Source organism: Pelodiscus sinensis, chromosome 11 (assembly GCF_052426305.1).
Source record: "Pelodiscus sinensis isolate ZL-2025 chromosome 11, ASM5242630v1, whole genome shotgun sequence".
In the NCBI taxonomy this organism is placed as follows: Eukaryota; Metazoa; Chordata; order Testudines; family Trionychidae; genus Pelodiscus; species Pelodiscus sinensis.
The window spans coordinates 40,172,884-40,198,689 of record NC_143062.1 but is presented as its reverse complement, the minus strand read 5'-3'; positions in this window follow the sequence as shown (position 1 = coordinate 40,198,689).

Sequence of the window (25,806 nt, the reverse complement as noted above, 5' to 3'; positions counted from 1 at the left end):
GTTCCAGTCCAGGCTACAGGAAGATACCTATCTCTGGCTGGGATACTGAGCTAGGAGCTCTCTGTTGGCATTAAGCAGCTGAGCTGTCCTTTGCAAGATGCCAGGGAGAGGAGGAGAAAGAGGAGCACACTTACTGAATCAGGCCCTGCTGGTGAGATAGGCAGAGGGTCACACATCTTCTTGGCTCTGTCTAGACTACATGCCTCTGTCGTCAGAGGCATGTAAATTAGACACGTAGGCAAAGGCAAATGAAGCCGTGATTTAAATGATCGCGGCTTCATTTAAATTTACATGGCTGCCGCGCTGAGCGGACAAACAGCTGATCAGCTGTTTGTCCGCTCAGCGCGCTAGTGTGGAGGCTCCCCTGCTGACATCAAAGCCCTTTGTCAGCAGCCCCGTTATTCCTCGCGGGATGAGGTTTACCGGGGCTGCCGACAAAGGGCTTTGATGTCGGCAGGGGAGTGTCCAGACTAGCGCATTGAGCGGACAAACAGCTGTTTGTCGGCTCAGCGCGGCAGCCATGTAAATTTAAATGAAGCCACGATCATTTAAATCGCGGCTTCATTTGCCTTTGTCAAAACAACAAATCTACATGGCTCCGTTGACGGAGCCATGTAGTTTAGACGTACCCCTTGTGTCCCACTGGGGGTTTGGTGTCCAGACACCTAGAGGGAGCCAGCAGTGTGCACACCTCCAGAGACAGAAACATGGCCGTCTAGGAAACTTTTACCGAAGAATGAAAGGTGCCAAATCAGTGTAGGCACCTGTTGTGTTCAGACACTGCAGGTGTTTTGTGAATCCCAGTGGGCTCAATTGTGGGATTTAGGTACCTTAACTGGCAGTTAGGCACCTAAGTGCCTTTGTGAACCTGGCCCATAGTTACCATGTAATAACACCGTGGTTTCATTTTTCAAAGTACAATTACAATAAGGCACAGGATTTACTTCCTCTTACCTCATGGGCATTCTTTTTTAATACATGTGCTATTGGAATCTAGCTATATTAACCATATTTTATTTATACTGTGATTGTTCCCAGTCATGAAATGATTTCCCCAGTGTATGCATTAGTAGTAATTCCTGGTACCTGAAAGCATTGACACAGGGTAATTGCTCTGTAATTGCCCTGTGATGACAGCACCCTTAGGATAAAATGTGGCCATGTTTATTTTCAGCTTAATGGGATATCAATTTAGTATGAAAAATTGTTATATTTCTCATATCTGCATGGCAGCATCATCAGCATTCTTCATTCTAGGTTAACTTATTTCAAAGTAAGGAAAGTAGCAAACATACAAGCTAAAGAACACATATAAAGGCGTCATGATTTTGAGAACACACGTGGGTATATAAACATTGCAAGGAAAAAAAACAACAACCCATAGCAGTGAGTCTCCATAACTAGGTCAACTAATGGTGGGATCCACATCATAAGGTTAACAAGAGCAGTGTGGATGTTCTCGTTTGGGCGGGAGGCTGGGCCTGGCAAAGGAAGAGGGTCTCAGGGGTGGGGCGCCTATCCAAGTGGGAATGTTTATGCTGCGGTATTTAATTCCATAGTATGAGCTCCATGAGCCCAAGCTCTGAAACTGTCTGTCTGGGATGCTTTGTAGATGAACCAATACACTCGCTCTGCTATCCTCTCTGTGAGCAACTACAGAGAATATCAGTGATTCTCCAGCTATAATTGCATGAGGGAGATACACTGCTCTACAGTTACAGGTGCAGAAAAGAGAATATTAGTGTTTCTTTTCCAGCACACAACCACATACCCCAGAAATTCTGAGATTAATGCCAGGCTGTTTTTCCAATATTATGAGGCTGATCGTTGTGTCTCATCAGCTCAGCTGATATGAGCGGAATTCCGGCCCCCTTTGAGTCAGTGGCAAAACCCCTATTGACTTCAGTGGGCCAGGAATTCACTCTTTATTTTCAATTAAAATTCCAAATCCACTGAGAGAACCAAGCAACTATCAGATCAATGCAGGCCTGGGGCTCTACATAGATCTATGGGGTCTGGATCAATTGCAGGATTGGAGCCAAAATCGGTCAACTTTCTCTAATCCCAGAAGCTCAAATGTAAGTTTCTACCCTATCTCTTCCTCACCATCAATGTGTAATTTCCTGTTTTTAAAAATGGCCCCGATTCTACAGCTTGCTAAGGAGGATTGTAGCTGGAAGATTCCTCAATACAGCTCAGGTCTGCTATTCCCCCAGACACCAGTTTGTGAAGCACATGCCACTACTGTGTGGTTCAGGAGGGAGAGAGAACAAATTTGGGAGAAACTTAAAGCTGAGTTTTGGAGATAGAAGGGAATTGGCAAGCTGCGACAGAAAGCATGCTGTAAGAAAAGGGCCACTGGCAAAGTAAGTAGGAAAATATCTACACTGACAGCAGGACCATCTGGATGGTCTTTATTCTTAATTTGTTTAATTTATATTTTTTAAATGCGCTAGTCTCATATTATACACTGTACAAAGCTCACCAATATGCGAGGCCCAGATGCTGTTGTCTGCTTACTAGTGCAGAAGGGATTCTGAACCTGGCTTGAATGGGCATGGGTATAGGGAGTGGCAGTCCCAAGACATATTTGTGCTTTCTTCCCCCAGCTCTCCCAAATGGGTCAGGGTCCCCTCTAGGAGGAATATGCTGGCAGGAGACGGTGGGGGGGGGGGGTAGGTTGACCATCCTCCCTATGATCTCAGTAGTCATCACTCATCTAGATCACCCAATGTGTCTAAAATGCAGAGAGTGTCTCATACAGTTCATTGGAATCCTTCAGTTGGTCAGAATTGTTTTTTTATTGGAAGATGACCCCGTTCTTCTATGCCCAAACCAACTGCCTTTAATTAACATTTTTCAACTGGAATTTCCAGTAAGGATGGAATTTGTGCCCTCCTGGAGCTCTGCTGTCAAGAGATTAGAAGTGTTTCAAGGCTACTATAGAAGCACAGGGTTTTCTCATGAATTGCCGCTGGTGGATTTCTTGTGTTTTTGTTTGTGGTACTGAGGAAAGCGAGTCCTGAATTACAACTGAGAAGAACCTTGACATACAAACTCATGGACTATCTGACTCATTTAGCTCAATGGTGGGAGGCACAGGACATCGGGGGTATGTCTAGAGTGTGGAGGTTTTCGAAAAACTCCACCGCGTCTAGGGAATGTGTTTGCTCTTCTGCTTTTTTTTTGCAGAAGAGAAAATATACTTTTTTGGGGAGCTCTGTATACCTCATGCCACAAGAAATAAAGGCTCCTCCAAAAGAGGAGCGTTTTCTGCCATTTGACCCCATCTAGACAAAGCCAAATGGCGGAAAAGCCTTTTCCAGAAAAGCAATTGGAAAAACCTGTGCGGAGCGCAATTTGCATAGCTTTTTTCCAAAAAAAGGCTATAATGTAGACCTAACCACAGACTGGGATTGCAAAGGAGTTAGGTGACCAACTCTCAGAGAAAGTCATAAAACTTCTGCAATCCCGGTCTCAGTCTTTTATGAATCAAATCAGCCTGCGTCTGGAATAAATTATACAATAATTGGTTTTGGCTGGACTAAGCAGTCCATGCCTAGCACAATGACGTCTATAAGAACAGGTTTATCATTCCGCTATTTTCTTTTCCAAAACAGTGTATCAACTGGTAGAAGTCTTAACATAGACAACCATATTTTATAATTTGCAAATGAACGCTAAGCTGAGATGGCACATTGGTTTTTAATGTTTCATGCACATAGTTTAGATGGCATACATTAATCAAATTCCTCATTCTTTTGTTGTGTTCATGGAAGCAATTTTTAAAAAAAAGGGGTGTTCATCTTTTTATAAAAAGATGCATTATATATCAACAGCTAATGAAGAGAAAATAGTGATGACTGTGCACTGTACAATGTATTAAAACACTAATTAGACTACAGCAGAACTGCTTACAGATATCTTTTAAACACCTGCTTGATAATTTTCAACCCTGTGTGTTACTTCATTTAACAATACATGCATGATTAGAAGACAGCATTAATATTAAATAATTAACAAAAGCCAGTGCAGGTCAGCATGCACTTTTGCTCTTAACTCACAAGCTCTTACACATGTTTAAAAACAGGATATGCTCATTCAGATACCAGCAAGTTGAGAGAGATTTATCTTGCCATTAAGTGGCTCCTTCCTATTGGCTGTGTTGGTCTCTGAGATTCATACTTGTGTAACCAAAACAAAAGACATGTGGTTGTGTTCCCTCCCACATCAGACATCTTTGTGAACATACAAAAGCATCACAACCATGAGCACAAGAGCTCTTGGAAACATGGTGCATACGTATTAAGCTAGCATATTCATAGTCTAGTCTAGTCTAGTCTGGCAAAATATGTTTATTGCTGATGCATGGGGTTTTCCCTTTAGTTTTCTGGAGACCATTAAAAATTGCCCATCAAGAAATAATGTCACCCCTTTACATTTTTGTAATTTTTTGAATTCTCCCATTCTTCCAGTGTAATATGAATCTGCAGGTATAGCGCCTATGCATTTTATTTGAGCCTAATTATTTTTCTTCCGTATGTAAATAATTGCACTATAAACTCAAATAACACATTTAGAGCACTTAGCAGAAAAACCAATGAGCTGATGACAACAAATAATTATTATTATAAAAGTGGTTTACTCAGAATTCTGAGATGGACCAAAATTTTATTTATGGATATTGTTTAAAATTTCCATTTAGTAGAGAAAACGGGATATTTTCATGCATCGTTAAAAAATAATCTTCGATATTAACACTGTCTACTTTGCATGCTTGATTGTTGAAAAACAAAATTCCAAATTCTTGTCACATTTTAAAATGACCAGATAACACCATGTACAGTAGAGATGTTAGATTTGATATAATTGAATAGTTGTGTAACCGCATGAAATCTTATTGGTTACACGACTATTCAATAGTTCTTGGGAGTGGGGCTGGAAGCCAGTCCACTCCTGGCCCTACTCCTGGGGCATCCCCTGCCACCCTGCGCTGCTGACCTTCTATCAGAGGCAGCAACGTGGGGTGGCAGGCAGGAGCCAGTCTGTGAGGCAAGCTAGCTTAAAAACCAGCTCTGGGCAGACTGGCTGCCTGCCGCCCCACACTGCTGCCTCTGATACAGTGTGGGGTGACTGCAGCCCTCGTCTGCAGAGCATCTGAGCTCCTCGTGGACTGAGGCTGGTGCGTGGCAGCAGTCCTTGTCCGTGGGGGGGTCTGAGCTCCCTGCGGACACAGGCTGCTCTGCCTCCCAAGGTTTTCCTCAGCACCAGCTCTGTGATGTTGCCTGCCCGTCCCTCTTGCACTGCTGCCTCTATCTTAAGCAGAAGCTTGGGGGGGACGGGACAGGGGAGGTTGCAAGGTGGTGCAGGCAGCTCCATGGCTCATGGGGAGCCTGCTTAAAGCTTAAAGCCTGCTCCTCAAGGCACCAATTCCTGCTCCCCTCCCCACCTTGCTTCCTCTGATACAGAGGCAGCAAGAGGGAGTGGGAGCACATGTAGTCAATATGATTAACCGAGGTTTATTGGTTAATCATGTAGTAGACTACATACTGACATGCCTATGCATAGCCTGAAGTCTTGGATTTGCAAAATTAATATCAAGTTATCAAAGACCTGATTCTTGTTTCACCTACACCACTTTTACAGTCGTTTCTTGCTCCTTTGACCATTAATTTATAATTACTCCTAATTTATTTATTAGGCTGTAAATAAGGGGAGAATCTGGTTGAGTGATCTTACCATAGATTCCCAATGTGGTTCCAGTGCTAAACCCTTTCTCAGGAAGGAGTCACATAGAATCATAGAACATTAGAACCAGAAGGGACCTCAAGAGGTCATCAAGCCAAGTCCCCTGCCCTCACGGCGGGACCAAGCGGAAGTGACAGATTTATTTGTATAGGTTGGAGAATCTTGGCTCAGAGTTAGATAATTCCTGCTTCTAAAAAAAATGCCTTGATACGCACTATTGGATCTTGGGGTTTTCCTGCCACTGTATTTAACTTTAGGAGGCTTGATCCATTGTGTGGGCAAAATATGTAATGTTTGAAGCTGATGAGACAAAACCTCTTAGGAAATGTACCGAAGATGTGCAAACATTTTTTTTAATGATTTTTTTTCTGTCTTGTGCCTTGAATGTGTTTCAGTATAAATCTGCAATTTGTTTTGTATTTATAACAGGTTGTGAGCAATTTGGATCCTTATATTTCTCTGTTGCACGGTGCCAAACACATTATTGATCCTCCATAATAAATGAATAATAAATATATGCCACAGAACATTTACTTTGAAGGTTCTTTAGAGCATGGATGTGTATAGTGGAGTAGAACTTCGAAGATACGAACACCAGAGTTATGGACTAGACATCATGACTAGTCAACTAGACACCACATGACTAGTCATGTAATTTAACTAGGCTTATCAACTAGACCCCACGTGAAACTGACAGTAACCAATCAGGCAGCATTAACTGCCTTGTCCCACCCTCACTCACAGGGCAGCCACTTGCAGCAAGACACTTGAGCTACCAGCCAAAGGCAGCAGAGCAGGAGCACTGAGGAATGTGCAGCTTTCCCCCCGTCCCCACCCTGAGGATGACACACAGTTTTTGCAGTTTTTACCCGCGTCTCCTGAGGGGGACATGTGGTTTTCATATGCACACGCACACACACCCCTGCCCTCTCAGACACCAGCTTGCAAGCCTATGCTGGACCTGAGAAGGGAGCACAGCTCACACATCCCTCAGGCCGGCTCTGTTCCAGCCCCAGCACTAGTCCCACCCAGACTTGGAGGATGCCACATGCCAGGTGTACACGCCTCCAGCTGACCAGAGAGGGAGGAACAGCAGGAGGAGCTGACAAGAGCACCTGACAAGTACGCTATGTACACACACTACAGCAGGCTGAGGGCAGCCAGCTGGCCTGCCTAGCAGCAGTGATCATCAAAAGCATAAGCCTGCCACCTAAGGGAGCGGGCCCAGCATGGGTCAGCATGACAGGAATGGGTGCTGCTGGGACCATGTATGCTGGAAAGCAGTGTCTCCTCCCAGGGCTGAGTGTGTGCATGGGGCATGAGGACTGCCTGACCAGAGCCTTAATCATCCCCTTACCAGCTGGGCTGGAAGAGATGGTTGGAAGAGATGGGTGTTCCAATCCCCTCTGTCCCTCCCATTCCTCGCCATTGCTCAGCCACCTGAAGTCGATGTATACTCTTCGTCCCAAGATCATGACGCCACTGTTTTAACTTCATTGAAACTCAAGAGCATGACCTTCAAATGCCAGCTGCAACTGAAGATATGCTGCTAGCTGAACATGTGCAGGCTTTTTCATATGCAAGGATTGAGTAACTAGACATTGCTTAACATGCAAATACAACACTTCTACAAAACACTTTTGTTTTCCCAGATCTTCTATTTTCCAGTGCCTTTCCCACCAACCCTAGCATGACACCCATCTTATCTTTATGAAGAAGATCCTGTTGGGGAGAGGGGGCGGGAAAAATATTCATAGTGTTAATCTTTAAAATTTGCCGCTTCCATCTACAGTTTGCAGCAAAAATACAGTTTCACATTTTCTTTATTACTAGATATTTATAATGCAGCTATTCTGTTTATGTATAATAATTAGGGTGTATAAATCAACCCAGCTTCAGTCAACACTAATTTACAAGAGATAAGGACCTGTCTATATTTTGAGGAAAGATTTTCATAAAGTGGACCCCAGTATTTTGGCACATAGAAAAGTAGCTATGCCTAATGTTTAGCAGATACTAAAGCTGTGTATACAAATTAGGCCTTTTGCACACAGAGATAGATATTTAGATGCCTCACTGCCCACTTGAGAAAACCCCAAGTTTCATGCATATAGGTTCAAAATTCCTAGGAACTTTGGGCTTCATTTTATGAAGTGGCATTCAGTGGCTAAGAATTGTCATATGACACAGCCATGCCTTCTGTTCTGAGGCCAACAACTGCTATAATATTTGCTTAGTACATCAAACAGTCCCTTCAGGCCAACACAGAAAACTTAATTTTCTATCTCTGGAGCAAAGCATGAGCATTACTGGTACCTCATGTTTAAAGCTCTCTGGGTAGAAAAGTATTTGATGTCACTCCTGCAATAGAACTTATTATCCTCTTCTATTGTTAAACATTTCCCAGCTTCCATCAAAAACCTTTAAATCAGCATTTTGAGTTTATTATTGATAACAGTGTACATTATATTTTTAAACTTGTCTGGCTGTTTTAACAAAAATGGACTTTATACATTCTGTAGGCAATTCCTCTATTTACGGGCACTAGACCCAGAGCTGTGCTGTCCAGAGAAGAGGTGCACTTGGGGAACTGAAAAAACGAGTATGAGTGTGCCTCTTTAGAAATTACTATAATATATAGAAACAACGAGGAGTCCTGTGGCACATTAAAGATTAACAGATTTATTTGGGCCATGGAAGTGTTTTTATACCCCCAAAAGCTTACGCCAAAATAAATTTGTTAGTCTTCAGGGCGCCACAGGACTCCTTGTTGTTTTTGCAGATACAGACTAATAGCGCTACCCCCTGAGTATAATACACAACACAATGTAAATTAATACTCTCTACATGCATAGAATAAATTATCCCATCCACTAGGTCTGGTTCTGTTTCCAGACTTGATGTTCAGGTCAGATAGGCTGGTCTAGGCACATCTCAGATATTAGCGTCTGTTTTAAGATTCCATCAAGGCTGATGTTAGTCTTGCAAAGTTAGACCACTTGGAAGCTTCCACCTATGCAGGAAAAGCAACCCTCCTGCTTCATCGACAGGCTTGATACGCGTGCAGTTGGCTTACCTCTGGAATGCCATTTATGATTTTGGGAGCATAGGCCAAAGTCCTCAAAGTTATTTGAGCACGTCACTCTCTTTCTTTTCAAGTGCTTTCAGTGGAAGTTAGATGCCAAAATACCGTTGAGGTGGTGGACTTTAGAGACCACTTCTTGCCATAGAAACAATCATCACAACCCGGTTGAGAGGCTGTTGTTGACAGTTCATATCTATGTACTCTTAAAGCCTGGCAGTGGGGTATTCATGCCAGAGTGAGTTCACTAGAGGCGTCTGAACTGTCTGTTAAAACATGGTGCAGGCCTCATGACTCCAACCACACCTTTATCAAACAGGCCTCCACTTAGGCGTTGACTTTTCTTATCACTTTCTGGTTGGACAGCTAATTAATTAATTAATGGACAGCACTCCCTCCTTGTTGAGGACAGTTAGAAATGGCTGTCTGATATTGAAACATAATTGGTATGTATTCAGGGGTATGTATGCGACCGGTGATGTCAGGTTTAAATGTATGTGTGGACCTTAGCGCTGAGTTAGTCAATAGCTCCTTAGCCGGTCCAACAAAATGGGGCACTGTTTTTTGGTGAAAGGTTGTTTGAAAAATGTTTCCTTTCACTAGCTCAAATTTTACATCCTACTCTAATATATACCATTTAGGCCAATCAATGGTTTTATTAATCCAAAGAAAGCGACTTACCCGGGGAGGAGGCGGGAGGGCAAGCTCGTAAGAGGCATTTACCCTGTTCTTGCTTTCAGAGAGTGCTGATGGCTCCTTATTATTGGTTGCTTCTTGCTTAGGAGCCCTATGAGGACTTGGCAGGGAAGAGTAACCTGGGAAAGTTCTAATCTAAGGCTGGCTCCTCTCTGTGCAGCTGGAACCCAGCTCTAGTTCTACATTAATGCACTGCTACCAATAGTAATGTACCATCAGTGCCCAGACTTGCCTTTGCTCTCAAGATCTGATTTGAACCTCAGCTTAGTTAAATAGCAGCTGCTTGGAATCTCACCTGCTTTGCTGCTTTCATGCAAGTGCTCTCCCTGGGCTATCTGGCGATACTTTATTCTTTTTTCTCTCGTACTTGAAAATGGTTTACAACAGAAGCTTCCCCTGCAGGCAGAAAACCTTGAAACTCTGGAACTTTCAATTAAATACATTACACGTTAACTTGACTGTCAGTCTTGTCTCTTTTCTCTTCTACTAGCTATAAAAAAATAAGATCAAATTAAAAATATCCTATCTTTTTCCACTGCTCTTTTACAAGCGTGTCCATGTGGTAGAAATGCAAACTTATTTTGCTTTATTGTAGAGTTTCTCTGTGTTTCTAAGGTAAAAGAAAGTTGTTTGATCACACTATCCTCTGAGAGCCAATCAGTTTAGCCTTCAAAAAGAGTAAGAAGATACTTACTAAAAACACCCATGACAATTATTCCAAAGGAAAAATTGGATGGAGAAAACAGAATCCACATTTCCAGTCTGAGCAACTCAGTTTTGCTTAAGAATTATGGCAAGTGATAGGTGGAAAGAATTGTATAGTCAATATGAACATTTATAGTTGCTAGGACTATGGATAGAAAAAAGTTTTTAATATGTGGGAAAATTGTTTAAACAGCGTTAGACAATTTTGGATAGCCAAATTGAGACACCATGAAGGAGCCCGACTTTCAGAATGTGGAGCACTTACACGTAAAATGAGATCCCATGTAAGTGGTTCAAGGTGAGCACTCCAAAAGGGAGTCGTCACCTCCAATTAGTGATTTTTGCTCATGCACAGTGATCCCTATCAGCTTGGAACTTGTGCAGCTGTTAAGGAGAAATTCCAATGCCACCCAGTTGATTGGTTACCTGCCCTCAGCTAGGTTTTTTGTTTCTATGGATGGTACACAGGAACATGCCTCTGTGCACATAAAAATGTATTCCACACAAGATGGAAAAATCTCCACTTGTATGGAAAAGATGAAAGGGACCATTACTCATGTGACTACATCTAAGTTTTCCTCAGTAACTACTATTCCTCAGTAGTCATAAAGTTAAAGCCACAGAACTTTCAGAACATTAATTACCGAGGTGCTACGCCTGTGACAGGAGTGTGTAGACTAAGAAAAAATGCACTGAATGGTTCAGGTGGTAACCTCCATAATGCTTGAGAAGAGGAATGTTGGTGTGTCATTGGGAGGCTAACCCAAAGTCAATGGGACTCTAAACAGGCACAACTGTTCACTCATATGCTATCAGTTGTAGGATCAGGTCCTAGAATGGTGCTGGATCAGCCCTCATATATATCTTATGGTACCTTAGTACCTTTAAGTCAAGTTACAGGCTGTACATGTATATTTAGAATTTGGAATAATTCTTTTTCGTATAACAATCTATATTAGTGCTTTAATCCTTAGTGTTTCTGAAGGAGATTGTGTGCTATTGTAGATGGACTAATTTTTTTTATTCCTGAAGCGCTTCCCTTCCTTTCAGAAATATAAACGCATCTGTAATATGCTTTTAGACTCAGGTATTCAATATTTAGACATTGGAAGAAGGGTAGGGAGTATCTCATTTGAGTAAAAGGTATTTTCATAGATGATGCAAGCCCCAGTTCTGCTCCCATTTATGTGGTGTGCACCTGGGGTAAGAAAACTGACGTTTATAACTTAGGTGCAGTACTGTTGCAGTCATGTTGGTCCCACGATATTAGAAATAAAATGGTGGGTGAGGGCACATCATTTAGTGTAACCTGGAGTGAGTCCGGATTCACATACAACAAAAGCTTTGTCTCTTAAGTGATCATGACTGTATAAAATAACATGGTGTGAAACCGGACAAGAAGTTCACATGATGTTATAGAATGGAGATATTTCAGAAAAAAAGGCCCTTCATTGAAATCTGGTGGTCGATTATGCCCAAACAATCATCACTGAGTGACACAGCACACTGAATAGGTGTCCAAAAGTATTCACTAATTTCAGAATTCATTGGATTGATAGTTAAAGAAATCATTGTGCATCGTTCAGTTACAGAAAGTGGCTGAAGAATCAGCCTTGCTAATGCCCCTTGCCCCCTCCCGGTTCAATCAGCATGACCAGTCATACTCCCAGTCTCTCTCTTTTCAATATCTAACATGACCCCCTTCACAGATAGTCGCAGAAAAGGAATAATGTGAATTGGTTGGGCCATCAAATGAAATGATGTTGCCACTGAACTACTCCTCTTAAAATGTTAATTACTCCTCTGTAGAATAATGCCAACAGGAAAAGCAGCTCAGGCAACGAGGATGGGGAAGGGAGGGGTTAGACAGAAGTCAGTGTCCAGCCCTTTTTTTCCATTATGAGAGAAAGTCTCAGGAGGGTAGGCATGTTAGTCTGTAACTTTAAAAACAATGAACAGTCCTGTGGCAACTTAGAGACTTACAAATAGGCTACGTCTAGACTGGAATGATTTTCCGGAAATGCTTTTAACGGAAAAGGTTTCCGTTAAAAGCATTTTCAGAACAGTGTCTAGATTGGCACGGACGCTTTTCCGCAAAAGCACTTTTTGCGAAAAAGCATCCGTGGCCAATCTATACACGCTTTTCTGCAAAAAAGCCCCGATCGCCATTTTCGCGATTGGGGCTTTTTTGCGGAAAACAAATCTAAGCTGTCTACACTGGACTTTTGCGCAAAATTTTTGCGCAAAAGGGACTTTTGCCCGAACGGCAGCAGCATAGTATTTCCGCAAAAAGCACTGATTTCTTACAGTAGGAAGTCAGTGCTTTTGCGGAAATTCAAGCGGACAGTGTAGACAGCTGGCAAGTTTTTCCAGAAAAGCGGCTGATTTTCTGGAAAAACTGGCCAGTCTAGACACAGCTATATAGTATATCATGAGCTTTTGTGGGTAAAGCCCACTTCATCGGATGAAGTGGGTGTTACACACGAAAGCTCATGATGCAATATATTTGTTAGTCTCTATCATGCCACAGGACTGCTCTTTGCTTTGGTGTAAAGGCATTTGAAACACTGTGATGCATTTATCCTAAAACCTCAGTAAGGGCACTTGAAATTAATGTATAATCACGCCAATAGTCAGTGGAGAAATTCCATTAAAAGGGCTCACCTACACTATAGAGATGCCGTGAAACTGGCACTTGGAATCGGAGGAGTCAGGCTCTTGGATTAAGTGGTAAAGGTATTGTATTGCAGTGGGCTAGACTGTGCAGTGGGATTTCTTTGCACAACCCATTGGAAGGAGCCATGGGGAGCTGCAGCAAGAGGCACAGAGGGATCTTGTGTATAAAGCGGGGAAAGCCTTCTAAAGCTGCCTGGATCACTATTATACCCCTTTATAGGCTGCAGCATACACTGTTCCGCACATTGATCTCATTTGTGGATAAGGGCGAAGTGGTAGATGTGGTATATCTTGACTTCATTAAGGCTTTAGATACAGTCTCACATGACCTTATAAACCAACTAGGGAAATACTTCGTTGATGGTGGATTTTACAGCCTGGATGTAGGATATAAGGTGGATGCATGGCAGCTGGAAAAAAGTTGCCAGAGCGTAGTTATCTATGGCGCACACAGTCAAGCTGGAAGGGCATAGAAAGCCGGGTTCCATAGGGATCAGTTCTGAGTCTGGTTCTGTTCAATATCCTCATTAATGATTTAGATAATGACATAGAGAATGAAGTTATAAAACTTGCAGATGATTCCAAGCTGGGAGGGGTTTCAAATGCTTTGGAGTTTAGGATTAAAATTGAAAATGATCTGGATAAATAGGAGAAATGGTCTCAAGTAAATAGGAGGAAATTTATTTAGAACAAATGCAAAGTTCTCCACTTAGGTAGAACAATCCACACAATGGGAACTGATTTCCCAGGAAATGATTCCCTGCAGAAAGGGACTTGGAGGGTCTGTGTGGATCACAGGCTACAGAGGCGTGAAGGATGTAAAACTGTGCCCCTCCCTTCCCCCCAAAAAAGCAAGCATCATTCTGGGATGTTATTAGCAGGAGTGTTCTAAGCACAGGGACAAAAATTATTCTAAACTTTTGGGTCAAGACAGCAGAGTTGTTGACTCGAGTCCCATGACTTGAATTCGAGTCCGACTTAAGTCGCCTAGGTGACTCGACTTGAGACTCGACTTGGGTTCGTTGTTTGTGACTTGAGACTTGCTAATTTTGTTAAATCGACTTGGTGAAAAAATTGTCCGAAAATGCCAATATTGATGGCGTGTACAAAAGTGACTTAACATTTTTTAAATTAAGACTTGAGACTCGACTTGGAACTTGACTTGAAAGTGACTTTAGGGACTTGAGACTCAACTTGGACTTGACAATGATGACTTGAAAACAACACTGCAAGACAGCTTCAATTGCAGTAAGTGTGATTTAAGTTGGACATTAGGAAAAAGCTTCATATCTGTCAGGGTAGTTAAGCACTGGAATAAGTTGCCTAGGGAGGTGGTGGAATCTCCTTTATTGTGAATTTTTAAGTGATTAGACACAAACCTGTCAAGGAAGGTCTGGATAATACATAGTCCTCCATGAATTCAGGGGTCTGCATTAGATGACCTTGTGAGGTCCCTTCTAGTCTCACAATTCAATGTGGCTAGTATGCAAGGCAAAAATTTTGGTCCTACTTTTTCCAGTTCCATGGATGGAACCATAGCTCCCAAGGGGAGTAGGGAGAGCAGAGCCCAGGAAGTGTAGTGTTGCCTTGTTTTTGTGCTGGTTGTGCAGCCGGGATGGACTCTGAGGAGCTAAAGAAACTCGATGCAGAGAGTTAGATTTTGGGATCCTGGGTTACTTTACACCACATGTGCTGGCTCCTTTTATAGGGGACATCTTCCAGAGCCCAGCTCATAGCAATTTAAAACAGTATCTGACTTTTCTTAAACATTCTTCTAGAGTGCATGCAGGTAGACAATGATGCTCCTGGGCAGGGGCATGCACAGGAACTTATATTTGACCACTTATTCATTAAACATGCATGTACATTAAACCATATCGTCACATGCGCATACAACATCTGCATTGAAATATACATTTGTACATTCACCATTTCAATGCAAATCCATGAACTATGGAACCCTTTGGATGTATCCAAAGTACATGTCTGCGCAGGGAGAGGAAGAGAGCTCCTCCAAAACTGACCCTTCAAATGTGCTTTTTCCCCCTACCCTTGTGTACACCCTTGCCCATGAGGATGTGGAGTGACTTCTCCCACAGATGGCCCCAAATAGTTCAGTGCACTCTTCGTTGCACACTGAACTATTCAATATATAGAAGGGTATCAAATGCAGCTAGAATTCCAAGTTAGATAATTAATTTACAGGCATGATGGACAGTTTTCTGAATATGAACAAGTGGAAGATGCACTAAAAATTGTGATTAGGATGGCAAATAAAATGTATTGTACATTGTAAGCAGCCATCAGAACATTATTGTGGAATCCATAAATTAGCATGCATTCTTAAGAAAATTCAGAGGCTTTTACCAAGTTACAAATAGTTTTTATTTTTGGAACTATTTTATTGCAAGCGTTTTAGCAAGTGTACTCTTACATTGAAAGGATAAGTGAACAAATCGTTCCTGAAGACAAGGTTAAGACAACTTGAAACTGTTCCTATTCCATACAGAAGGGCTTGGATTCTCATCTTCACTGTTTTCAATACTTACTCCTGATTTACACCAGGTAACAGATTAAAGGCTGCTGAACTAATAATCTACTCTCACTCCAGAGGAACTAATTCAATCAGCTGAGAGTACTAGTGATCAAATAGATAATTAGTGTTATGACAAGTGCAACTTTAAATACCTCATTTTAGTAGCAATGTTAGGAAGTGTTAATGACAAAAATGTAACTGTATTGTTGGATTTGACTGTGGCTTCTCTTGGATGGCAAATGGTAGCTTTGTTAAAGGCATAATGCCCCTTTCACAGATATTCCACTTTTAAAGGACTTGAACTGGGAAATTGTATTATGTGCATAATAAAAGGGAAAAGAAAAACAGTTTCCCTTATTTTTCCTCAATTTAGTTTAATTTGATTACATATCCTGATATATGGGTCCGTGCACATGTTCTAGTGTAGAATAAAAAAATGTGAAATTCAATAATGAAAGATTTGACCTTAATATGTTTCCTGGCTTTGTCAGAACAGTGGTGACTTAACTTCCTTCTTTTCCCTTGTGATGTCCTCTCAAAATCAGGTGTGGTGGAAAAACATAAGGAAGCCTACACTAGTGCAACCCATATTGCTCCCATTCCTTGGATAAAGGTATTGATTTCCCATAATTCACTGCACTTCACCATCATTCCAAGCACACATGCACTAAACACACTGGTATGATTCACCAATTAAATAGTAAATGCTTCTTACATTCAGACAAGCAAGGTTACACAGACATTATGGTCCTATTCCCCATAAGATCTTTAGTAATTTGGAAGAAATGCCCGAAGAGTATTTTCCCCACACAGATTGCTCTGCTGTAGTACAAAAACAGGGTGACAAAAGCATGAGGCACTTGGCCAATAACCACAACTGAAATGTAAGGATGCAATCTTCTGGCCAAGCACACATGTAAGCACGTGGCTTGGACATGATGTAGGAGAGGGTTATGTAGCAGGGTCCTCTGACTGGTGAACCTGTGTTATGATTGGTAGGCATACTCCTCCAGTCAAAGTACCTGATGTGCATGTCCTTGCCCTTATCTTAATGCAAGCTCTATGAACTAGAGATGTAATAGTGTATCTGGTTAAATGATTAAGTGGATGTGGATGCTTACTGGTTAATGCTACTTCCACCCCTCTCACTGTGGCTCTGGAATAAAATTTTTGGTGAGCTGGCCAGCCAGCTGTCTCATTCCCAGCTTCCACCAGGTCCTGGCCACTACCCTCATGGCAGCTCTGTATTCAAAGTATTTTGGGAGCCAGCAGGCAGGCATGCTGGGGTAGCTGCTGGTACCCTGCATGAGCTGGGACTGAGCCAGTGTGCCTGTCTGTTGGCTCCCAAGCTCCTTTCAATGCAGAGCTGCAGCAGTTAAGTGTGCAACCAACATTTTTGTTGGCTACAGGAGTTACTGGGTACACGCTTCTTAACCTATCTACTATGAACTAACTTCTGCTTTACAGTTGTTTCACCCCCACCCCTTGCATAGAATTCCATTGGAAAAACAAAGTCAAGTAAGAAAAGAACACTCCTGCAGAAAGAGTGGCATTTTAAGTCTTTCAAACTAAGTGACTTGCAAAACTGAAAATGAATTGGGGATCTGTGTCTGGGGGTTGGTACTTACAAAGAACACCATTTTGCCCCAGGCTCATGTAGTTGTGAATGATTTAAAATATTACTGGCGTGTTAGCCACTGATAACTATACCTGTGAGCTGCCAGCATATTGCCTCCCTTAAACCTTCTCATTTCTTTTTCACCAGCAGCTATTCTATTATTTTTTTGTCACTTGCATTTGTCTCTCTGTCCCTATCCATGTCCTGGCTCTTGACAGACCCTTTTCATGCCCCATTTGTAAAATCCATCATTTCAGTTCATGCTGTCAAACTGCAGTGGCAATTAAGGGTGCTGAGCTTAAGCACCCTTCTAAGCTGTGTCCTGAAGCTGCTTAACCAGACCCACCTGCTCATGGGCTCACAGTTCCGGGCTCCATGTATGGAGCTATTTGACTGGGCAGGACTAATCTGGCAGCTGCAGGGGTATGGTGCCATGCAACTTAGAAGGAAGCTTGGTGCTGAGCACCTTGTAGGATACAATCATTAAAATTGCATAGAGCCCCTGGGGGCAGGAGCCATGCTTACACTTTGTCCTGGGCAGCCCTGAGCATATTGGTGGAGCTCAGTTGCTAATGGATAATGTGGCAAAGTTCTGCCTGTGTCCCGTGAGTCCTGCACTCCTTAGGCAGTTGTTATACACTTCAGAGGCTCACTGTGACCCTATATGCTGCCTCTTGTGTCTTTCTAGATGTCAGGGTTTCAGCTTATTGAGTCATTTTCATCACTGGCAAAGAATGAAGGAGGAGGGAGAAGATCCCTCCATAATTCCTGGAACTCTTGGGGGAGCAGGGGGGAACCCAGGCCCATCCCCTAATCCAGGTTCCAGTCCAGGGACCTTAGGCAGCAGTACTGTAATTGATCAGGTTTTTCCCCTCTCACCTCAAGACAGTAGCCTTTTCCCTGGCCCACATCCCCAAATGCTCCCCTAGTACCTGACAATCTTTCCCAACACATTTCCTCCTCTCAGTTTCCCTCTCTTCTCCTTCCCCCTTCCTTACCTGAAGAAAACCTTTTATAGAAGCTCCCCTGGCTTTAATTGGCTGCAGGTGTCTGATTAGCCTGGCCCTTCAGGCCAGCTATTAACTAGTTACAGGTGTCTGCCTGCCTTAATTATGTGGCACCAGACTCAGAGTTTATTGGGGGGGGGATAGAAACCTGTTTATCCAGCACTTTGTAGATCTGCCCTCCATTAGAGAGCGACAGCCAGCTAGTCTGGGTCTGTCAGAATAGCTTGCCCATGAAATGATTTCCTGAGTCTTCAGACAATTCCAGTCATGTCTACAAAACCGAGGATGTTTAAGAGGCTGTGAAGTGCACAGAGAAAAAAGGAATTTAATTCAAAGTGAGTATGCACAAGTCTGCCTGGCTCTCTGTGATGTGAAAAATGAAAAGAAATTCTCCACCTTTGTTAGCGTGTTCTTACAATGAAAATAGTCTCAATAAATGCACGTCAGTAAACAGCACACGAACCAAAGCAGGTATTTTGAGATAGGAAAAATAATGGTTTCTGAAATGAGAGATGTGGGGTAGGTGGGAAAGGGAGTACATTCTAGACTAGGTACATCAAATGAAGAGCAAATATTAAAGAATGAACTAGTGATTCTCTTCTGGAAAGCAAGAGAATGGACTGAGAAATTGCGAGGCAAAAGGAAGAAAAACTAACAAGAGACAATGCGGACAGGAAATGTCAGCTCATCTATGTAAATATACAGTACAGGGTGTCAGTCAGAGGGCAGGTGACAGAAAAACATTAATAAAAAGAGAGAAATTAAATGGAAAATCAAACACAAAGGCCATAATCCTATGTGAAGCCCCATGGAAATTACTATGGGATCAAGGCTTAGCTTTTGAAAAAGGTAATTGCCTTGCCTGAAGGTTTCATAAACACAATTTGCCAATCTGGATATGGGGAAAAGATGCCCCTTTCCAGTCAGGAGGTGTATAAAAAGACAAATTGGTTCATTCATGTAAAACTATGTGTAATTACCATTGAGCAGATTTGAACCTAGAACCTCTGGAAATTAATGTAGGAGTCTTTTCAGCCTAAGCCATAAAGCCCAATGGTGGTTATAACTGGTGGCTCATCTGGGATATCAACTGGGTCTCTGAAGCTCGGGACATGTTTCCTTGGCTACAGGAAGTTTGTAACCCACGCACCTAGGCTATGGCTACACTGGCACGATCTTGCGCCAGAGCTATGCAAATGAGGCTAAGCGTGGAATATCACTGAGCCTCATCTGCATATCTAATGAGCCGCCATTTTTGCAGAAGAGGTGCTTGCGCAAGAAGGAACTGTCTACACTGCCCCTTCTTGCGCAAGAAAAACCCTCTTGCGCAATGCCGTTATTCCTGAAAATAATCAGCGTAACGGCATTGTGCAAGAGGGTTTTTCTTGCACAAGAAGGGGCAGTGTAGCCAGCTCCTTCTTGCGCAAGCGCCTCTTCCGCAAAAATGGCGGCTCATTAGATATGCAAAAGAGGCTCGGCGATATTCCACGCTTAGCCTCATTTGCATAACTCTGGAGCAACATTGCACCAGTGTAGACATAGCCCTAGTGCGTTCACTGTCCCATGTGGTGAGACTTAGACCACTTAGACCACTTATAGTGAGAGATAAGAATGAGTGAGCTCTACAGCCTAAGCTGAGAGACAGCTGGCTTTAACGCTCAATCTGTAGAGGCTCCTATACAGAGATCCTAGGTTTAAAACTGCCTGTGGGTAGTTGCACACGCTCTGCCATTACTGTGTAAGGGCTTGAGCCAAAGCCCACAGAGGACAATGTGAGCCTTTCTGTTTAGGTTTTGCTCAGGGCCTAAGCCCTGGTCCACACTAGGACCTTATTCCAAAAACCACTCCCCAAGGTTGATTTTGTAAGAGGTGTGTCCACACTACCAAGCCTGTTATTTTGAAATAATGGGCCGTGGAATTTGAACTCTGTATTCCTGCTTTTCACGAGGAGTAATGCTAATTCCAAAATAGGAATTTCAAAATAACGTTAGTGTGGACACTTGAATGCCACTAATTCAAACTTACTGGGCTCTGGGAGGCCTCCCACAGCTCCCTAGAGTGCTTCCTGGGGCTCTAAGTCCAAGGTAGCATATGTACATTAACGGAGCCTGCCTTGGACTAATTTTGATGTTTCCCCGTAGTGAGGACATGCCAGTTCAAATTTTTTAAACTGGGAGTTCTTACATCGAATTTAGTACTTTTGAAATAGTTTCCTAGAATCATAGAACTGGAAGAGACATCAGAAGGTCATCAAGTCCAGCCCCCTGCTCTAGGCAGGACCAATCCCAACTAAATCAACCCAGCCAGGGCTTTGTCAAGCCGAGACAAACACCCCTAGGGATGGAGACTCCACTACTTCCCTAGGTAACCCATTCCAGTGCTTCACCACCCTCCTAGTGAAATAGTTTTTCCTAATATCCAACCTGGACCTCTCCCACCACAACTTGAGACCATTGCTCCTTGTTCTGCCATCTGTCACTACTGAGAACAGCCTCTCTCCATCCTCTTTGGAACCTCCCTTCAGGAAGTTGAAGGCTGCTATCAAATCCCCCCCACTCTTCGCTTCTGCAGACTAAACAGACCCAAGTCCCTCAGCCTCTCCTCATAAGTCATATGCTCCAGCCCCCTAATCATTTTGGTTGCCCTCCGCTGGACCCTCTCCAATGCGTCCACATCCTTTTTGTAGTGGGGGACCCAGAACTGGACACAATACTCCAGATGCGGCCTCACCAAAGCCGAATAAAGGGGAATGATTTGCTGGCAATGTTCCTCTTAATTCAACCTAATATGCCATTAGCCTTCTTGGCTACAAGGGCACACTGTTGACTCATATCTAGCTTCTCATCCACTGTAACCCCCAGGTCCCTTTCTGCAGAACTACTACTTAACCGGTTGGTCTCCAGCTTGTAACTATGCTTGGGATTCTTCCGTCCCAAGTGCAGGACTCTACACTTGTCCTTGTTGAACCTCATCAGATTTCTTGTGGCCCAATCCTCCAATTTGTCTAAGTCCTTCTGTACCCTATCTCTGCCCTTAAGCGTATCTACCTCTCCCCGCAGCTTAGTGTCATCCACAAACTTGCTGAGGGTGCAATCCATCCCCTCATCCAGATCAGTAATAAAGATATTGAACAAAACCGGTCCTAGAACCTGGAGAACTCCCTCTCTAAAGCCTCATTCAAATAGGGAAAGAAAAAAAAAGCCTCACTCTCAAACACAGGGGAAAATAAATAAATAAATAAATAAACAAAAAAGAACACACACCAACCCTCACTCACAAACACAAGCTCAGCACACAGCAAGAAACACAACACAACACAACACGCACTTCCCCCAAGACTCCTGTATCTGCTTCTCCTCTACCTGGAGAACTCCCTCTCTAAAGCCTCACTCAAACGGGGGGGGGAACCACCACCACACACCGAACAAACAAGCTCAGCACACAGTAAGAAAGCCCCAATAACAAAACACACTTCCCTCAAGAGTCCTGTATCTGCTTCTCCTTCACCTGGAGAACTCCCTCTCAAAACTCCCTGTTAGCACTCACCTAGTGCAGACATGGCCTAAAAGACAGGAAGAAGAAAAGACTTGGGGTATTTCAGGTTGCATCTATCACTTTTGCTCAGGGAATTTCACAGACGCATTAAACTTATTCCTGTTGGATAAATAGAACACATGGTATGGATCTGCCTGAATTGGTCCTTTTGGCAAAGAAGAGATTACAAATGTCAGTCTGAGTGAATCTGCTGCACTGACAAAGTTGGCTGGGCATGTAAAATGAAATCTACTGCTACAGAACAATGGAGTGTTTGCCTAGTGATCCAGGGGTTGCGCGGCTCTCCATGAGAGCATGCTTATTGCCAGAGAGAGATGCTCTTTCCTTCTAGGCGGGTTGTTGGAGAGCAGATGCAATCCACTCCTAGGGGACATCACAGAAACGTTGAAAGTCTGGCAGCTTTGAAAGTCTACATTGATGTGTATTGGGGAATGCACACTTAGGGGTTCTGATTCCCTTTAGCTTCATGGAGGATCGGTATGGGGCACTCAATTGCCCAAGGAAGACATGCAGGATGAAATTTTCAAAGCTAACTGATGCCTGAGAATTAGCTCCACAGCTTAAAGAGTTAGAAGATGAACTCTGCCTGGGTGTGGGCAGTTGTAGGGTCCACCTGTTAAAGATGATGAAATAGGAGTAACCTCAGAAGTACCAATGTCTTAGACATATCGTTAAATGTCACACCTCCACTTTCCCAGTGAGATCAAAGTGGTGTGGGGTGTCTGAATACAGGTGAGAACCATAAACCCCACCTTCTACTAAAAAAGGCAAAATGTACTTCTTGTATAGTCTTTTTTGCCTATTGAGTAGAATAGAGTATCATAATAGACAGACATAATGCACATTCAGTTATATCTGTGCTAAATGCAGCCTTTATATTGTCCTTAGCACTGTAGAGGATTTGCGTAGAACTATAGAGGAATTTGTTGGTCAGAGAGTGCCTGTTTACCAACTCCTTTTATTTTCCCAATATGCCATTTTTTTAAAATTTCAGACAAAAAATTGTCAAATCAATATACTACCTTATGCAGGGTGGCTTATTTTATTGTCAGGCACTGCTCAGTTCCGCATTTCCTCAGTTTCCCCAGTAAAAGGCAAATTAAATTGAAACATGTAGATCTCCAATATTTCTAAAGGCTAACATGATACTCATTTTCAACTTATTTTGTACTAGCTGGAGTTACCTGGTGTTGCTCAGGAAACCAGAGGAATGAAATGTAGAAAAACTCCATTATCTTTTTTGAATGGTAGAAAAGTTGCACTGATTTCTATAGGGATTAAAATATAGGTCCGCATCATCCCCAGAGGGGGAGAGGGTGCAACCCCAGGTGTAGGGGAATCTACACGCAGGAGGGGTGCCCCAGTTCACGCCCGGGACTACAGGTGACACGGGGGGCAGGACGGGTGCCCGAATCATTGTGCGCATGGGGGTCAGGGCACTTTGTGCTGGCGCGGGGGAGAGGTGCGGGAGGAGGGGGAAGGGTTGCTTATGTAACCTCGTAGGTGGGAGGGGGCGAGTCCTGGATGGCGCTGGGGGCTGCAGGCGACAGGCACGGGATCTAGGGTGGGCGAGGCGGTCCCTGCAGTGCAAGGTGGTGGCTTACTTTTTTATTTTTACAGCTTGAGCTCCAGCCCGATTGGGTCCAAAAGTACCTTAAACCCTTCTCCTAGATGAAAGGTTATCTGCAAAGTTTGGTTGTGGTAGCTCTTGTAGTGTCCAAGTTATTAGAGCATAAACACACAAGCATTCTTCTTTAGATATTAGATTTGTACTGAGAAGGAATGTTGGGCTCTAACACCACAGCTCACAAAGCAAACTGAGAATGAAACGTGGGATTTGTGCCTACACCAGCCATCTGAGCAATTAATACTTGAGAATCATACGAATCATCTGTTCCCACATGTAAATCAGAACTTGGAGAGAATCCAGGAACAAAGTGTGTTGACTGAACAGGAATAGGGTTTACTAGGAGAACCTTTGGAAGATATTGGTGTAGGGCTAAGAAATTTTAGGCCAAAGGCTTGTGTGTGGTACCTCTGTAAATATGTAGTAACGACAGTAATTGATTTCAAGGGAATGATGTCAGACTTACATATTTGTGAACGGGAAGAAGTAGGCCATTCACATTTTTTCTCAATTGCATGTGAACTGTGAATATGTAGTTTTTTTCCATTCCTAATCTTGTATGTCATTTACACAGAGCTACAAGCACATTTTATCAACTTAAATCACAGTCCATCAAAAGTCTCAAGCCTAGAACTAGTGAGTTAAGATCTTCCAGCAGAGTCCCTTGGTACTTCACTTCATTGATAATTTTGAAACAACAGGACAATATTCAGACACCTAATGCAGATGCTCTATTTCTGAGGCTAAGTTTACCATTGTCTTACATGTTGTGCAATAAACACATCTAGCACAGCACCATGATTTCTGGGTCTGTGACTGACTACATGGTTAGGATTTAATGCTTAAAACACCTGGACCTAGCAGCTGACATTTCTTTGGCAAAGCGGAAATAACTCTAAGAGCCTGTATTTGTATGCAAAGGCTGACTTGTTGCTGCTCAGTGGTCTTTGTTTCAGGATCTGTCTTCACATCTCTGTTTTGCAGTCTAACTAAATACTTGGATTTATCTTTCAAAGCTTTGGCTGATTTGTATTACCATAGTGTTTTAGGTATGCCGTGTGGCCTAATAGGTGATGCATGGACCAGTTATAGCTCAGGAGCACTTCTTCTTTTGTCTTTGGTATAAAGATTTTGGAATCATGAAATCATATTTTGGTATAAATGTTTTGGAATCATGAAATATATTAAAAAGATACAACAGAATGGACAACTATTCCCCCCACTTCCGATAGCTGTGCTAAAATGTTGTCTAAATGAATAGAAATTAATGTTTAAATGATGCTATTTATAACAGGTTGCTGTTTTATAGCTTCCACTTCAAATGACTCAGCATTATTTGCACTATATTGGAATTGTTGACATGATGTACAATTTTTTTTTCTTTGTTAAAGCTTCCCCCCACTCCCTTATCTATTAAAAAACAAAACAAAACAAAAAAACCCACAGAAATGCTTTCACATTCACATTTTGTAGTCACATAGTGATATCAACCATTTGACATAACTCATACAAATAGTTTTCAGTGTTCTTTAATGTAATTCCAATGAGAGAGATTTTTAAGCAATGGTCTACAACTTCGATGGTCTGAAGGAGGAGGGCTGGTTAAAGTGAGGATGGCAAATTGGCGACTATAAGAAATATTTCAAAATAGACTGAGATGTGGCTTTTTCCAGATACCGTTACACTTATTCTCACTGACCTTTCGTTCTTCCCTACAATACTTTCCTGAAGACCTCAGCAAGTGCTATTTTCCCACCTCATGCTACATATCAAAGTGACTCCTGCTAAGAAAAATAAATATTATTCTTGCCATAGTCGTAAGCTAAGGTGCAGTTTCAGAGCCTTCAGGAAACCACAGTGCAAATGCTCTTTTGGATTTCTTGTTTCATCACAAATGCGCTTGCCAATTCACAATCCGAGGAACAGAATTCAAAAACTTGCTCAGCCAAGAAAATGGCCTATACATTGCCTTTTGATTTCCTGTCATGCAAGCTTGTAAAACATTTTGGGATTACTAGCCTTCAGTGCAACATTTGGAACAGCTATACACAACATGGGTAGAGGTCACGTAGTCTTATTTGGTTTGAAATTGGCTTTTTTAGGAGACTGAGAAGCACCTGGCAGGACATGAAGCCATCCACTCTTCTTAGTAACATTGCTTAGCTGTGCCAAATGCCATTTTAACATAAGGTTTACATGGCAGAAAGGCCCAGTTTAGATTTTCCTTTAATTTGGCTTGAGAAGAAGCCACTACATGTTTTGGGCAGTAGCCAGACAAACAGTTATTATTTCTGAGATACGGAGAAGGATCAAAATATGAACAAATGGAGCTTGGATAGAGAAGTGAAGAACTTGAAGAGAATGGAAAAGAATTAAAACATTTATGAATGTAGCGGGACATTAAAGCTATTCATATCTAGGTTTACAGGATTGGAGCCATAAATCTGTGAATCTAACTTGTGTCCCAACCCTGTATGTTCTGCATGCCAAAAATGGATACTATGTTACTACTGGCTCCTAGGGACATAAAAATAGAGCCCTGCAAATTTGTGGGTA